The sequence below is a fragment of the Chinchilla lanigera genome, unplaced genomic scaffold, assembly GCF_000276665.1.
Source record: "Chinchilla lanigera isolate Chin_1 unplaced genomic scaffold, ChiLan1.0 scaffold00004, whole genome shotgun sequence".
Taxonomy (NCBI): domain Eukaryota; kingdom Metazoa; phylum Chordata; class Mammalia; order Rodentia; family Chinchillidae; genus Chinchilla; species Chinchilla lanigera.
Window position 1 is genome coordinate 33,455,482 of NW_004955405.1, and position 17,005 is coordinate 33,472,486.

Genomic DNA, 17,005 nt, shown 5'->3' on the forward strand with positions numbered 1-17,005 from the left:
CATTCTTAGACGATGTTGATCATAATCCCTAAAGAAATGTCCTTTTTAAAGATCTATTTTACTAGTATCTATTAATTTTGTAAAATAGTGGGTTTCAATATGATATTCTCATCCATGCTTATGAAATGTTTTGGCCATCTCCAGCCCCTACTCTCTTCTTTAAATTCTTCTTAGTCCCTCCCTTTTATCTAATAATCATCTCCCTTCTACTTTGATGCCATTTAAAAATAGTCCATATTAGGGAAAATGTGTGATACTTGTCTGAGTCCTGCTTATTTCACTTACCAGAATGATCTTCCATTGCATCCATTTTCCTGAAAATGACACAGTTTTGTTCTTTATAAGTGAATAATACTCTACTGTGTATATACACCACAGTTTCTACATCTGTTCATCCAGTGATGGGCACCGAGGATGGTTCCCTATCATGACTATTGTGAATTGTGCTTCCATGAGGTGTATGATGAGCTGACTTTAATTCCTTTGTTTGTGTACCAAGGAATGACATAGCTGAGTCTTGTAGTTTTCCTTTCAAGTTTTTGAAAAACCTCCGTAATGATTTCCACCACTGCTATACTAATTTCAATTTCCACCAGCAGTGTAGAAGTGTCCCTTTCCCCCACATTGTTATCACTATTTATTATTTGTTTGCTTTTGTATCCCTTTAGTTTGTTTTTTATATCATTTTTCTCAGTTTTAGTTTTTTTATTTGTACATGTTTTCAGTACACAACATTACATTTCTTCTGAGGAGTTGGTACTTACATGTAACACATCTTAATTCTTTTTCCATCCTCTCTTCTTAACTTTCCTCCCCTTTCCTTCTCTTGGTCCCTTCCCTTTTGCCAAAGATCTATCTACCTGTTTCCTGTTATCTATCTTTATTTTGTTTTTTATTTATATTTTAGGTTTCTCACCTAAGAGAAACCACGTGACATTTGAGTTTGTGTGTATGATTCAGGACTTGAAACATTAGCCAGAGCAAGCAAGCAAGAGAAAGAAATAAAGGAGGAATTTTTTTTTTTGGTACCAGGAATCAAACTCAACGTTGTGCCATTGAGCTGTATCTCTGGCCCAAGATATGTTTTTCTGTTCTTAATGAGAGCCATTCTGATTGGGGTGAGATGGAATCTCAATGTGGTTTTGATTTGCATTTCTCTAATGGCTAAAGACGTTGAATATTTTCTCATATGCTATACTTATTGGCCCCTAAATAAATTTCTTGATGCAGTGTTTGAAAAATAATATGGAAAATGATAGCCACAGTTCAAAATTCACTGCTCCTTGAAGAACAGCTTGTATAATAGTGCTATCCAACTAAGTTTAAAGGCCCGTTCACATCTCTTCCTATTCTACTCTCTGCTGCACTTAGTCTGTTCCAAGAATACTAATCTTGGCAGGGTCTTTGGGCTCTCTATCCAGGACATGTCTTTCCTGGCTCATTCCTTCTTAGTGTTTGGATCTTACTTGTAAATATTATGTCTCTCCCTACTAGGACGAGGCTCCCTAGAGCACAGGGATAATACCTGTTCTGTTTATCATTTTATCCCCAGGGCTTAGCTCAGTGTCTGGAAGACAAGTTATACTGCCCAACAAATAATTGCTGAAGTCTTCTCGATAAATAAATGATAGAATATCCTTTGGTGTTGCCTAGATAGAACATGACCTATTCTTTTCTAGGCCCTGGCTATTCACAGGGTTTTCACCTAAATAACATTGCTGTGATGCACTCACAGTTCATGGATCCTTCTACCCCTTTCTAATTGGTAAGATGGGACATCCTTTCCTTTTCCAGGGTAGTTTCAGACAATACTTATTTTTGACATTTACTTCCTTTTAAATGTATGTGGCAAATACATTTTGAGTAATACACCAAAAGCTTTACCACAAACCTGTGCTTTTTCATTCTGGGTGTATCATCGATTTATTCAATTTAAAGTGAAGGAAGGCCTGGCCAGATGGTGCCGATAACCTTCTCTTCTACAGATAAGGGGACTACAAAAGGACAGTTGTACTAATTCCAGTAGGTCTGAAAACCACCTCACCCGTGAGGTGTCATTGGTATGTCTACTTTTACGAGGAAAGAACAAGGGCACTAAGAATTTGTGTCATGTTCAAATCAGATAACTAATAAATAACATAGTGAGAATCCAGTCCAGGTCTTTGCTTAAAAAAGAAAGGATCCACAGATATAGGGTGGGCAGCCATCAATATTTGTTTAGTACCTGAAGCTAGGGGCATAGAGAACCTCAGGGAAGTTGCATAGCGTGAGAAGAAAGAGGAGCCTGGTGTGGTGGATTAACTAATGGTCAACTCGTAACACCCAGCTGAACTGAGTCAGCAGGGTTCCACGTGTGGAAGGCCCACCTGAGGACTGTTGCCAACAGCATAGAAAGGAGAACTGGAGGGGAAGATGTTGTGCTGTCGATTCTCCTGGAGAAGGCTGTCACACTGGTTTTCCTGATATGAACTCAGCTGTTCTCATCATCGAAGGAGCTCGGGTCCTTTCTGTTGCTGATGATGGCTGTGGTTCTCTTCAGGGGAGCTCTGGTCCTACCTTGAACGTTGCTTCCTGGCTCCAGTGCAGATCTCTGAGTCAGCTGACACAGATCCTTCATCCCACTGGTACAGATTTTCTAGATTCCACCACTGACCTTTGGGTCTTCCCAGGGCAGATCCTTGGTACAGACTTGCATGAGACATTGTTGTGGGCTCTAGGCCTCCAGGTGGACTTGTGGAGGACATTTCCATGGGCTCTAGGATTCAGCTGGATTGTTTGTGTCTCTAGTGTGTGGACAGATCCTTCCACTCTTCTGCATTTGACTCTTTGGGTAAATATTATGAAATAATCTTAAAAAGTGTTTGTCATGAATTAAATCTATTCCCTTGCAAACTCTGACTATAACACCTGGAAAAAAATCTTAGTAAAAATTAACACAGCATTTAAGATCCAGGATGAGAAAGATTCACCTAAAAAGAGTGACTGAGAAGAATGACCGGGACAGGAGGAAGATGAATGAACATGGAATACACAGCCCAGGGAGAAGATGTTCAAAGAGACAGGAATGATCCAAGACGTCTGATACAGTACGAAATAGGATGAGAAGTGTCCCAGTGGAAGAGGCCCTAAGGATTTGGCAACATGGAGGCTGTGAAGAATCTGATGACCTAGGAAGAATTATTTGTAGCTAGATAACAGTAAGTTTGAAAGTGAATGAGAGGTGAGCAATGAGTGAATAGTTGGATGCTTGCTTGAAAAGGAAAAGAGGTGATAACTCAGCAAAGACATGTGTTGAGTTTGTGTATTTTCCAGATGAGAGGATTAAGTGTGTTTGTGTGCTGACAGGAAGCTAGAAGAGAAGAGTGGTTGAGGGTGTAAGAAATAGACCACGGACAGGAAGGCTCTGAGTTCAGGAGGGGACAGATTTTCCTCCCCAGAATAAACAGGAATGAAAAATGAGATTTAGAGACAGCCTGAATATCAGTTGTTCATTTATTATAAAGTGAAAATAACTCACATTGAGATAAATCTCATTTCTTTTAGAGAGATCACCCTTTCATCATAATTTTTTTCTTTTATAACATTCATACCTTGCATTTAACCTTGTTTTCTTCTTTTTGCATCTGCTCTTCCTTAGAACCTAAGATGTAGGAAAACAATAGAATGAACATAAAATCCCTAGGGCAGGAATGGTATCATGGTTTAAATATGAAGTGTTCTTCAAAGATATGTGTATTGAGGGCTTGGTCCCCACCTGCAGGAATGTTTAGAGGTGGGGATTCTGGAAGATGACCAGATCTCAGAAGTGCTAAACTCCTCAGTCCATTTATAAATTTATAACTAAATGTGCTGTTAGGAAGGGGGTCATAACCTGGAGGGGTATATCTTTGCCCTTGGCCCCTTCATCTCTCTTTGGCTCTTCTACTCTCTTTGCTCCCTAGACGCTGTGTGTTGAGAGTGTCCCTCCGCCATGTTCTTCAGCCATGATTTTTCTGCCTTAGAAGCAACCAACAACGGGCTGAAACTTCTGCAACCCTGAACTAATATAAATCTTTTCTCCCTTCAGTTAGGTATGTCAGGTATTGAATGACAATGATAGAAAGATGACCAATACAAATGATCTAAATGTTTCAGACATTGTCCTCTTGAAACCATTCTATGTGGACATGGGTGATACTGACATGCCTGATGTAAGAAAGATGTCTTAGTTCCTTTCTCATCACCAGAACACAGTATCTGACACCTGCAAATTAGAGGAAGAGAGGTTTATTTGGTGTCACAGTTTGTAGTGGTTCAGTCCATTGTCTGGTGGCTCCAAGGCAGGACAGAATGGCGGGGGGAATCGTAGAGGAATAGCTGCTCACATTGGGGTGTCCAGAAACAGAGAGAGTCAAGGGAGGAGGCTGGAGGGGAGATAAACCCTTCCAGGCCACACCCCAGAGACCCCATCTTCCCACCAGTCCCTGCCTCCTAACAGCAAGCCAGCTACACCTCTTTCATAAACCAATCAGCTTTCAAAAGCCTCACCTATGAATACATATGCTTTGGGGAACATTTTATATCTAAATCATAACAAAAGCTTTAAATTCATTGTGAAATGTGAGAAAAATAGGGAAATCATTAAAAAGTATGAGAATGTGGACTTGAATCACATCGAATAAGTATAAACCTCAGGGCACAGAAACAACACAAAATTCTCTCTTGAGCATGCAAGGGCTCTTGAAGTAAGCATACAATACAGCTTTCATCTTGACCTTTGCCTCTCAGCTTGATAATTTTCAAATTAGAAGCCATTAATACTAATTTAAAAAGTGGAAGGTCCTGGATGATTGGATTTTTAAAATGAAAATGTTCTGCATCTTCTTGTCCTCCTCTCTCACATCTCTCAAGAGTGTGGGCCATCTGTCTGTCTTGCTCTTTCAACAGTTTACCCCAGAATGACCTTTCAGTGCCTGGAAAAAAACAAGCACACAACAAGCACTAACCCTATTTGCTGGTGTGACTCAGATGACTATAATCTTCCCTTTGGCTACCGAGCAGGCCAGCACGCCTTCCAGTCTACTTTTTCAGAGAAGCTTTCAGTTGTATAGATCACACATTAAACCTTGAGACAAATAAGAAGAAAATGCAATATCCCTTCCAAACTCACAAAGAGCTGAGTGCCTTGGGACCAAAGCAGCACAGTGAAGGAGAGGGCAGTGGACTTGAGATTTTCTTATAATTAGATGTCAGTAGAATAGAGTGGGATGCTCAAGGGTTTTTAAGAATGTGAGGGCTAGCTTTATATTCTCTGCCACTTGCTGTCTGGATGACCTTGAGGTGTCCCTTATCTTCTCTCTGAATATTGGCTTCTTCATGTATAGAATGGAGGTAATTATGTCTTCATTGAGCTGTGAAGGTTGATGAGGTCATTCCTGCATAGCACCAATGCATATCGACTGTTAATACTCAACAAGCACAGATGCAGCTCAACTTACAGTGGGGATAGATCTTAAGAAACCCATCATAAATTGAAAATGTTGCAAGTTGAGAATGATTTTAACACATGTTGCATAGGTCAGCCCATAAATGGGGCTTATGGAGTTGCTGTTGAATGAATGCTGTTTGTGAAACACCATGCACCGCACTGTATTTGTCATTTATTCCATTTAGCTTTCACTACCCAGTGTCAAGAGAGGACTGTAACTGCTTATCGTGCATCATGAGAAAAGTCAAAAGGCCTGGGGGAGGGGGACAGGAGTTGACTTCAGTTTGGAGTATGTCAATTTTAGAATGTTTCTGAGACTTTGAAGAAGAAATTGTTTCTGTCATATAAGAAACCAAGAGTATAAATAGAGAGCAAAATAATAGTTAATAGGAGGCAAGGAGATCACTCTCTCTAAGGAGAAGGGGATTGAGAGATTAATGGAGGAGGAGGGAAAGAGATTAAAGTGTGTTGTGTACATGTACCAACTCCATGCAATAAATGTAAAAACATACAGTAAACACACACACACACACACACACACACACACACACACACACACAAAGGGAAGGGGACCAAGAAATGGATGGGGGGGAGAGAGGGAAGGAAAAGGGGATGAAAAAAGGAATTAAGATACATTATGTACATGTACCAGCTCCCTACAAGGAATGCAAATATCATCTATACAAATATGTTCTAGTAAAGAAAATGACCTGAAAAAAGACAAAGAGATGAGCAGTCAAATCTTCTGGGGAGATATCACTTTGGAAATTATTAACATACAGATGGTAGTCATTGAACCAAAAGTAGTACCATTTTTTAATAGGACCAGGGTGAAAACAAGGTGTTTTCTTAGCTCTAGACCTCTTGTTCATATTGGATTTGTATATGAGAAGCCTCCATTATGGCTAAATCCTGACTATGCTGCAGCTTAGGCTTCTCAGCTCTGGTTTTTGCATTCTTTACCTGAAGTGTGTGTGTGTGTGTGTGTGTGTGTGTGTGTGTGTGTGTGTCCAACTTTAGGATGTAACTCTTGGTTTCTCAAAAACAACATTCATTCAACAACATTGTAAGACCCATTTATGGGCTAAGTTTGTGATTTAAATCACACAGTCTCAATCCTCATGGGGCTTTCAGGCTGCTGAGAGTATTAACAAATGTAATATAAAAGACAAATGATGGTAAGACCTGTAAAATTAAAGCATGGTGTATGGTGATAGGGGCGCTTCTGCAAATTCAGAGAAGGTTTTCTTGAGGAAGAAACATTTAACCAGAAGGTTAAAAGTAAGTTGTCAGAGGGAGGGTGGTAGTCTTCATGATGGAGTAGGGGGAAACCTCCCCAGCAGAGGGGCAAGTTCAACAATTGTCTACAAGGGTAACATAGAGTATGATGCTTTTTTCAAATAAAGCCAATCATATGAGCAAAAGATGGAGAGAGAAAAGAGCTGAGAGTTAATTGAGAGTAGGAGACATAATCCAAGTCATGCTGAGCCTCGTCAGCCATGCTAACACTGGATTTTATAACAGGTACAATGGGATGCCATCAAAGAGTTTCAGCTGTGTGTAGAGATGGATAATGTGATCAGATTTCTTTTTTAAAAAGATTCTTCCGGGGGCTGGGAATTTAGCTCAGCGGCAAAGCGCCTGCCTGGCAAGCACAAGGTTGTGAGTTTGGTTCCCGGTACCAGAGAAAAACCAAAAAAAAACAAAAAAAAAAAAGATTCTTCCTGTAGCTTTGTGGAGAAGCATGGAAGGGAACCAAGGGCAGAAGGAAAAGCAAAGAGATCTGCTAGAGACCCCGCAGTTGCCCCAGTGAGAGAGGATAGAGGTTTAGATGAGCATGGCAGCAGGAATTGTGGAGACTAGAGGACTTCCTTCAGATACGGTCTCAGAGGTAGAATCACTTGGGCATGGGGGTAAGAAGGAGCACTGTCCCGGATGACTCTTAGGGTCCTGGGTCCAGCTGACCTTGGTAGCATCTTGACATGCCACCAGGTGATCATAGTGTAGTATCCTTACAAAGCTATTGCTTCTGATTGTACTTCTGGATTCAGTTGTATTTTCCACCTGAGTCATTATATCTTAATAAAATATTAATCTGTATGTTTTCCAGTATGTTTTCTCTCAAGTTTCAGGAATGTACCCATTTTAATTGTCTACGGCTGGTTATAAAGCAAGACATGAGCCATGCTTTGCTGATTCTTCATGATCTTAAAATGTTTTACTGTGTGGGCTTAAGCAAGTCTCCCTGTAGTCTTAGTGTCTTTATCTGTAGAGATGGACATTCCCAGATAGATGTATCAGGGCTCTTTTGAGGATGAATTAAGATAATATGGTGAGGTTGTATCTAGAGGAGGATGATATTTCAAAATCAGTACTTAAATGGATTTATGAGTATTCTTATGTCTCCTCAGGCATATAGCTAGAACTGTCTGATAAGACCGAAACAGGGGACAAGAGAACAAATTCATTAGGTTAAAAAACAATCTAATAAATTCAGGATGTAGAATATCTATAGGACAGAGTTTGGGCTTTCAAACAGTAAATAACATGAGGTAAAAGAAAGAGTAAAAAGACATCAACTAAATACAGGGTAAAAATTTGATTAGATCTTGGTTTTTTGGAAACTAATTCTAAAAGTTATGCTGGGGAGCAGTGGAAGATTTGAATGTGGCTCATGTGAATCATATTAGATATTAGCTTTTCTAAAGCATAATAATGGTGCTGTATCTTTCTTTTACGGGCTTTGTTCTGAAGTATCAGGGGTGAAGTGACACAATGCCTATAATTTTGCAACATTTTAATAGAACCATGGACCTAGAGATAGATAAAGAAAATAAGGCAGTGTGTGAACACTTCTATCCTTATTTGGTAAATGATTTTTCGTTGTCCTGTTCTTTCAAGTTTTTTACATACTTGAAAATCTCAGGTTGAAAGGTAACACAAAGGATAAAAATCTACCCATAAACAAAGTTCACTGCAGCACTGTCAGATGGGGAAGTTGGTTGCTATTTTAGACTGTGCTCTATGTAAAAAATCTATAACTTTAAACACTAGACTCGTTTTTAGCCTAAGAAGGTGCTGACACTATATGAGGACGTGCTCGCTTTGAGCAGATCTGCCTGTCCAACACCAAACTTTCATGGAAATTGATGCTCATGGACTGAAATAAAGGCCACAGCACTTGCACTGTACCAAATGCTAATTTCCCTTTTTGTACTTTGTTTTGCCTGAGTAGTACGGTTGACTCTGCTGTGGACTCGGTATATTTGTGATGCAGTTGTAATATGATTTTTTAATTGAGAACTTCACTGCAGACATGTAATAAACATTGTGTTAACAGCGTAGAGCTCACCATGTCAGGCCATTGGGTGCCTGTGTTTGTATTCTGTTTCTGCTGCCCTGTCTATCTCTGCTGTTAGTATCTATTTCCCATTCTTTGTCTTCCTTTTCTTAGAAGCCGGATGTTTAATTTTGGAGAAAAGTAGAAGTTGAAACTTATGACCAGTTTTTGGGTCAGGTCATTATAGGGCAATGCTTTTGAATTTCTTGAGGCAGGAATGGATCCAGGTGGGGGTGCAGTTTATTCAATTGTTCCTCTCCGTATGAAAAAGAATGTAAAATTACACATATAAAATATATTCAGACATGAACATTTATTTAGAATGAGAAAAGAAATCATAACAAATTGAAGGTATTTTTTTTTTTAATCTGCCAAGGTCCATAAACACCATAAAATCCAGAAAAAGAAATACCTTAAATTTTTAAAATAATGAACTTCTTGACACATGCTTGTAACATTTTCCCCTACATTTATTTTGACTGCATTCCATAGCTCTTTATCTGACAGAAACTTTGGAAAATTACTGATTATGGAGACAATGAGAAGATAATTCCATCTTCCCTTCAGCATGGCTAATCATATTCCTTATTGAAAGGTTTGAAGTTTCTCTCATCTTACATTTGTTATTGGAAATGTCATATGTGTAACTAGAATTAGTATTGTATCAAGGGAAGCTTCTAGTAAGTATTTTTCAAATGGGAACAATAAAAATTCAGGTTGTTTTGAGCTTACAGGTGCAGTGACTAATCACAAATTCTCTTTGAGTTGACAACATTCATTAACTAGTTTTTCAATCAATATCATTATGAGTTTTCATCAGCCCTGAAATTTCACATCACTAGCCCAAGTGAATCAGTGTAATGGAAAATGGGGGAGGGGGGTTGCTTTCTTACAGGCTATTCCTGAACCAGGACAGCTAGCGATCACCTCAGGATGACACAAATGGCAGAAAGCCTCATAAACATATTCTACTAAGCCAGAACTGAATGTATCCTCAACTTCTGAATGTATCATCAGCTGAATGTATCCTCAACTTCTGAATGTATCCTCAGCTGAATGTATCCTCAGCTTCTATTTTTCTGGAGCCCAGAAGTAGCCTGACTATTCAGACACCATCAGGAATAAAGAAAATTGTGAATGGGAAAGTTGGAGGCAAAAAGAGATAGCAGTAGAGAAACTATATTATTTTTCAGGTTTTATAGAAATATATGAACATGTCAACACATTCCTAGGGCCACTCCAGCATTCTGTGCACATGAAGGCCCTGGATTTTAAATCAACATCTTCCTACTAAACCCTACTGGGCTTGAGGTAAGCTTTCTCCATTTCATATAAAACTATAGCATCTAGTACAGTAGAATGTTATGCTAATATGGACTCATACTAGTTGTTAAAATTTAAGTTTTAGTTAATCCTTTGGGGAATGTTTTATACAGTATTATACATGTTATTTAAAAGCCTCAAATAAAATAAGCCATGAATAAAATATTTCCCAAAAATCATTATTCAAACCCCTCTCTATATAATTCATATATCTGTAAAGAATCTTCTGGTGCTGTAGCTTTCAAGGCTGACTGCACACTGGATTCTCCCGGAGTACTTTTAGAAAAATAACAATGGCTATGACATGTGCAATGATATTTTTTTAAAGCTCTCCAGGTGATTCTAATGTTCAGCTAGAAATTGCTATCCACTCTTTTTAACGGTTGAAACACTTTTATTTTTTTAATTTTGGCTTAAATGTCAAAATATTATTCTAGCTCCTCCTGGACTCTTTCAAATGAAATATAAAGATATGAGATTCAGGAAATATCGTATACATGCAGAGCACAATAGGGATAATATAAAATATATCTTTTTTAGAAAGGAACTGCACTGGTAAAAATTCCTGTTCATGTGGAATGCAGTACCATGGTGCGCTGACAGGATGAGATAGGAATCAGATGAGGTGAGCAGCTCCTAATTAAAAATAAAATTAATTTTCTACCAAGCATTCTCTGTTGTACTTGAAGGCAAATGCGGTGTCACTGGTATAATAAAGGGTGCAGTAAGGGGGTCAGCTACAAAGACTGTTTTAAGCAGCAAAGTGTTCAGGGTAATAAATCTATTCTAGCTCATCAGATATTCACGCTTTCTCACTGTAGCTCAGGTAACCTACTGAGTTGGGCCAACAGACACCCGGCAGCCTCCCTCTCACTCATCCGAGTGGATCCTGTATTGCAAACAATTAATATCTACTTGTTCGGTCTGTTCACGCTGAGTGTATTGCTCTTACTGCTCCTCAAGTGGCTAATTTTGAGAACATAGTGATTTTATGATGTGAAAGAGTATCAGAAACTTTTCAGAGGGAAAAATCAGAAAGCAGATCAGAATGAACAACTTTCTGAGTGACGTAGTCAAGGCTTCAAAGGTTGCTTATTGCTTAACCGGAGATTTAATCCGATCTTTTCAGAAATGTTTTATTTCTTTAAGCAAGTTTTAAAAATTCCATATGGCTTTCTTCACAGCTGTAGCATCCAAACCTTTTTGTTGATCAATAAAAGTATTTTATATGTACATTTAAAACTGTATAGTAGAGAGTGAGCATTCTCAATCTGAAAATCCAAAATCCATAATGCTGCAAAGTCTGAAAATTTCTTGAACATCAATATGACAGTGGAGAATCACATACCAGATGTTGCGTCAGTTCACAATCAACGGAGGCATCCTAAAAATGTTGAAGGTGTATGGGTAGCAAAGATGAATTTCACGTTTAAACATGGGTTCCATTTCTAAAGTAGTACATTACTTGTATGCAAATATTCCAATATCTGAAATATTTTAGATGCTATATATTTTGGTCAAGTGCTGCTAAACCTGTAGAGATACAGATTCTTGATGCTGAAAAGTAATCTTGCTTCAATATAAAGAACATGCCCTCGATGTGTAACTGGCCCATTATGGACTGATTTCGTAGGTTCACTGATGAGCAGCTTAGCTTTGGAAGGGTTTAGAAGTGGTTTCTAGCTCAAGGAGGATTTATAACACGGTAGAAGGCAAAAACAACATAAAGAATGTCAAACTGAAATAAATTCTGCAGTAAAAAACAAGCATTTCATGCCAGAGCCAAAGCATTTCTTTCTATTTTGAGCTCTCAAAACTCGTTGTGCTGGGGTGGGGGTCTTAAAGCTGTAATAACAGCGTCTACCATCAGATATATATTCTTTGGAGCAAGTAATAGGGCTGAAAAATATGTTCTTAGCCTATCAAGAGAAAAATACTTCTCAATTCTGGGGAAAAAAGAAAAGCCAGAGGTACAATGTAATACACAACAATAAATATTCTAAGAATCTAACAAGAAGAAATAGGCTTATTTAAAGTTGAAGGCATTTCAGTTCATTGTAAAGGCTGGATTTTTGGATAATTACCAGACTACTTTGATCTTACTGGTTACTTACAGTGAAAGGTGGTCTGGTCAAGTTAGGCCCCTGTGTGGATTGATAACTGGTGGCCAACTTATAATACTCAACTAAACTGAACCAGCATGGTGCTGGTGTGGGAGGTGCACCAAGGATTGTTGCCAGCAGCATAAGATGCAGAACTGGAGAAGAAGAAGTGGAGAAGACATTAGGGAGGCTATAGGGAGCTGTTGGTTTGCCTGGAGGAGCTTGTCATGCTGGCTTTCCTGATGAACTTGGCTGTTCTGTTCATTGAAGGAGCTTGGGACCTTACTGTCACTGAGAAGGGCTTTGGTTCATCTGGAGGGACACTGGTTCTTCCTTTGAGCATTGCTTCCTGGCTCCAGTGCAGATCCCTCAGCCTGCAAGTGCAGATCCTTCATCCTGCTGGCACAGACTTCCTAGCTTCTACCACTGACCTCTGGGCCTTCCTAGCACAGATCTGTGAAACAGACCTGTATGAGACATTGTCGTGGGCTCTTGGCCTCCAGTTAGACTTGTAGGGGCCACTGTTATGGGCCGTAAGTCTTCAGCTGGACTCATGCAGGATATTACCATGAGATCCAGGCCCTCAGCTGGATTCTCTGGTCTTTAGTGTGTGGACAGATTTTCTGCACTATTTTTTGTATATGACTTTTTGGGTGATTATTATAAAATAATCTTATAATTAAGTGTCCTGTATTGTATTGTTTCAAACCCCAAAGTACAACAGCTCCCAAGCGCTCCATCAATGGCTCAGCAAAATCCTCCTAAAACACATTAAACTTGTACTTATAATCCTACAATGGCATTTCTAACTTTCCGAATCAAGTACATGGAATGCTAGAGGGTTTTTTACATATTAGGCTTCTACCTTCATCTCCAATTTTGTTTCTTCCATTCCTTCCTCAACACACTAAACTGTCTGCAGTACACACACACACACACACACACACACACACATGCACAAAGAGAGAGAATAATTCTCCATATTCCTCTACCTTTTCGTATTCTGTTTGATATGTCACATCCATTTGAAGTCTTCTTTCTCCTCCTCTTCCTCCTCCATAGAAATTTTGCTTAGCTGTTTCTTCACAAAGTTTCCTCTGAATTTGAACATGCAAAATTAATCACACTCCTATCAGGAAGCCTTCTAAATTTCTAAAATTTCATAAACTTCTCTGTGTGTTTACAACCCTATTTTACTAATTGTTTCATTAGCGAAAGGTCAGCTTTTTAGAGGCAGGGTCCATTTTGCTTTATGTAAAAAATAAATGTACTTGTTGAATGCAGCAGAAATCAGCAAGAAGAGGCACTCAATTTCTTGTTCAACTAAATGGAAGGAGCTGAATTATTTGTAATTCTCTTTATGTACAAACATAGCCGTGTTGCTTGTCATTTAAATCCTAATTGGATATATCTCTCATTTCTTTAATCAAATTATCTCCAGAAAGCTTCCTGGGAGAGGTTTTTTTTTATAGGTTTCAGTGGATTGAAGAGGACCACAGGTTGTTTGCCATTCTTTTCATGGAGAGAAAGAGTCCGGTTCTCGTCTGGATCCTAGGCTGGACTTAGGGACATTTTTAACCAGAAGAACATATACAAAGTGATGTTCTGGGATTTCTGAGGCTAGATCAGATTATTCTACTTCTTGATTTTCTTGGAATACTCTAAGGTTGTAAACTATCATGTATCATGTACAACTATCTTGAGATCCTTGTGTTAGAAAATCTTTTCTGAGTGATAGGCCCAGGTGAATCTCACCCTTCCAATCACCCTGGCAAAGAGGCAACAAGTGACCTAATCCTGCTTTTGTCCTCTAGCTGAATACTATCTAACGGCCCCTGTTGACACTACATAGAACAGAAGAATCATCCAGCTGAGCCCTGCCTACATTCTCAGCCTGTAAATTTGAGAAATAATTATAAAATAGTTTCAAACCTCTGCATTTGGAATTTTTGCACAACAGTAGATAGTTGGAACTCAGACTATTTTCACCCAGTTCCATTTGATTGTTCAGCATCTTTCTCAACTCAAACAGAAGGACTCTTACTCTGAGTCCTTGAAGTATTCAATTAATGTACTTCTGCCATTCTATTTTCTCAGTATGATTTCTTACACTTTTGAAACTTCTCCAGTTTTAACATTCCTTCTTTTTCTCCTCTCCCACCATACTACCCTTCTGTTGTGCCATTGTTAACATTCTCTGAATCTTCTTTCTTCTATCTTCAAGACAGCTGTATAGAATCACCCAACAGATGACATTTTAATAAGTATTTAGATAAATAATAAAAAATGTTAAATATCGTCTATCTGGGGAGAACTTAAGAATAGGAAAAGCAATAGATAATTACTCCGTGGATGAGTGGTTGAAACATTCTTGTATCAGATTCAGAGAGCTTGCATTAAATATTCTCTCATGAGTCTTTTCTTCCAGAAGATTATATGGTATATTCAGATACATAAGACCAGTTACAGCCCTGAATCATATAAGTTACTGAATTCTTGATAGTAAAATTCAACTACAAGTAAATAACTGCATGAATCATGTTTTTTGCTGTACATTCAAAGAATTTTATCTTTTGGGAACATGTTTCAGTTTAAAAAGAACTGTAAATATGAGTTTCATCCAAGTATTATTGCTATACTGATTTCCTTCCTGGTATTTTGTAGACTACTGTAATTTTTTGTTCTCTGTGAGCATTTACAAACTTTAATCTGCAATTTTCCACTTCTGGTACATTGAATTGTTGCTCAAATGTATTTTTTAAAATGTACACTGTCTACAAAATAGAGAAAAATCTACTTCATACTTTTGGTTTTGTATCTAACCTATCCACTTCGGAAATCAGTCACATCATTTCCCCAGTTGGTGGTAAAATGTTCATCTCAGAATGTGTGCAAGATGTAAAATTCTGCTTCTCTTTTCTTTTGGAGTGTAACACTCAAACCCTAGGATGCATGAAGAGAAGCAGCATAATAATTTATATATGAATTTATAATAATTAATAATTTTAATAATTTCATAGCTTGTAATGTTAACCTTTAAAATGTGCTCTGATATCCCAGTGAAAGAATTTTTTAAAATCCAAAATACTCAAGGCTCCCAGCCATTCTGTATCTCCCACCAAATGTAGCAAGAGTAAAAAGTTCTCTGCATGTGACTTGTTGAACAACCAAAAGACAGTTATGGGTTATTCCACACCCTAAAGCAACAGAAGTAGAAGTAGGGCACAGGATATGAGTGGGAGGAAGCACACTGTGGGAGGTCCCACTTTCATATCACTTGCCAGTCCCTGCCAATGAGGTAAAATTTGGTTGCTGTAATGGATAGACCCCACAGCTATAAAGTTCTCACTTTCAAGTCTAAAGGTAGAGTTGGAATCAGGTTGGAACAGACCCACAGAGAGGTTCCTCTCTCCTATCAACATGATCAGGGAGGAAAGGCAATGTCACACGGAGTCAAGCCCAAAGCAGTCACATCAGGACAGCACTCAGATAATCATGCATGCAGAACTCAGAACAGTAAAATCTCAAAGACTGGAGACTCATGAAGAAGTAAGAAAAATTAAAACTGTGCCTTAAAATGAGAGTGTACCCCAGGACAGGAAATCACCAGAGATGCTGTGAACTACATCAGCTTTAGGAGGTAGAAGTGTACAGACAGACAGTGGCACCATTCTTGCCTGCCTAGCTGAATAACTGTGTGGCATGAGGAAACTTATTGATTCTCTGTGCCTCAGTTTCCTCCTCTGCAGAAGATAATATAGCCTGAGGTAATTTGTGATGTGTTAAAGAGATTATTCATTGTTATAGTTCTGAAAATGCAAGATACTCTGTAAAGGTTCATATATATTACACCTATTGTAGAAAAATTCTTGAATCTTCCTTGATTTTTTTAAATGTCTTCTCCACATGTTTTGTAGATATTCAGTGACCTAGTACTTTATCAGCTAAGATAACACGAAAACTAGCAGCTAAAATTAACCATTACATCTGTGGGTGACTGGAAGTAACTGAAATCATCATGAAATGCTTGTCATTTCCATACAGTGTTTCAGGGCTTTCTCTTAAATTTTCTACTAGGCTATTATATTTTTCAGTTCATCTACTAATGAACCCACTTATAAATCATTTAAATAAATGTACAAGTTGGATCACTGGGCTGTAAGATACAGAAGCAGTTGGTCTGTTTACTAAATTGTTATTGCTGCAAAAGAATGATTGTCGAGTACTTACCAAGTGCATCCTAAAACTTTCCATACAAATTGTTTAACTATGAGGTAAAGAAATGAACATGGTGAAAGAAAGCTGATCAGGGTTTAGCATTAAAGACACTGAGATTGCCTCCTCCCTAGCTCAATGGACACCTTCGCTGCTGAGTAGCACTTGGGGATGTGTGTTTGGGCTCTGCAGTACATAGTGAAGAAAACTAGTTTGGAACACTCCTGCATGCATTCCTTCAAGCCTACAGCTGTTTGTGAAGAAGAAAGAGCCTGCAACGGAGGGATGTATCTAAGTGCCTGAAATAATAGTAATTTTGTAAGTTGAATGCATCCTGGTGGTACAGGAAAGTACTTTTTGAATGAATATTAGCTTATATAATTTTATAGAAATCACTAATTTCAATTTCTTCATCCTTAAAATGAGAATAATAGTGCTTGTCCTGTCTATCTCATCCAATATGTGCTGAAGGCTGTATCTTAACATGAGACCGTTTGATAGGCTCTGAGGGTATGAGGTAAAATGATTTTGTTTCATGCCCTAAGGTCTTTAACAGCT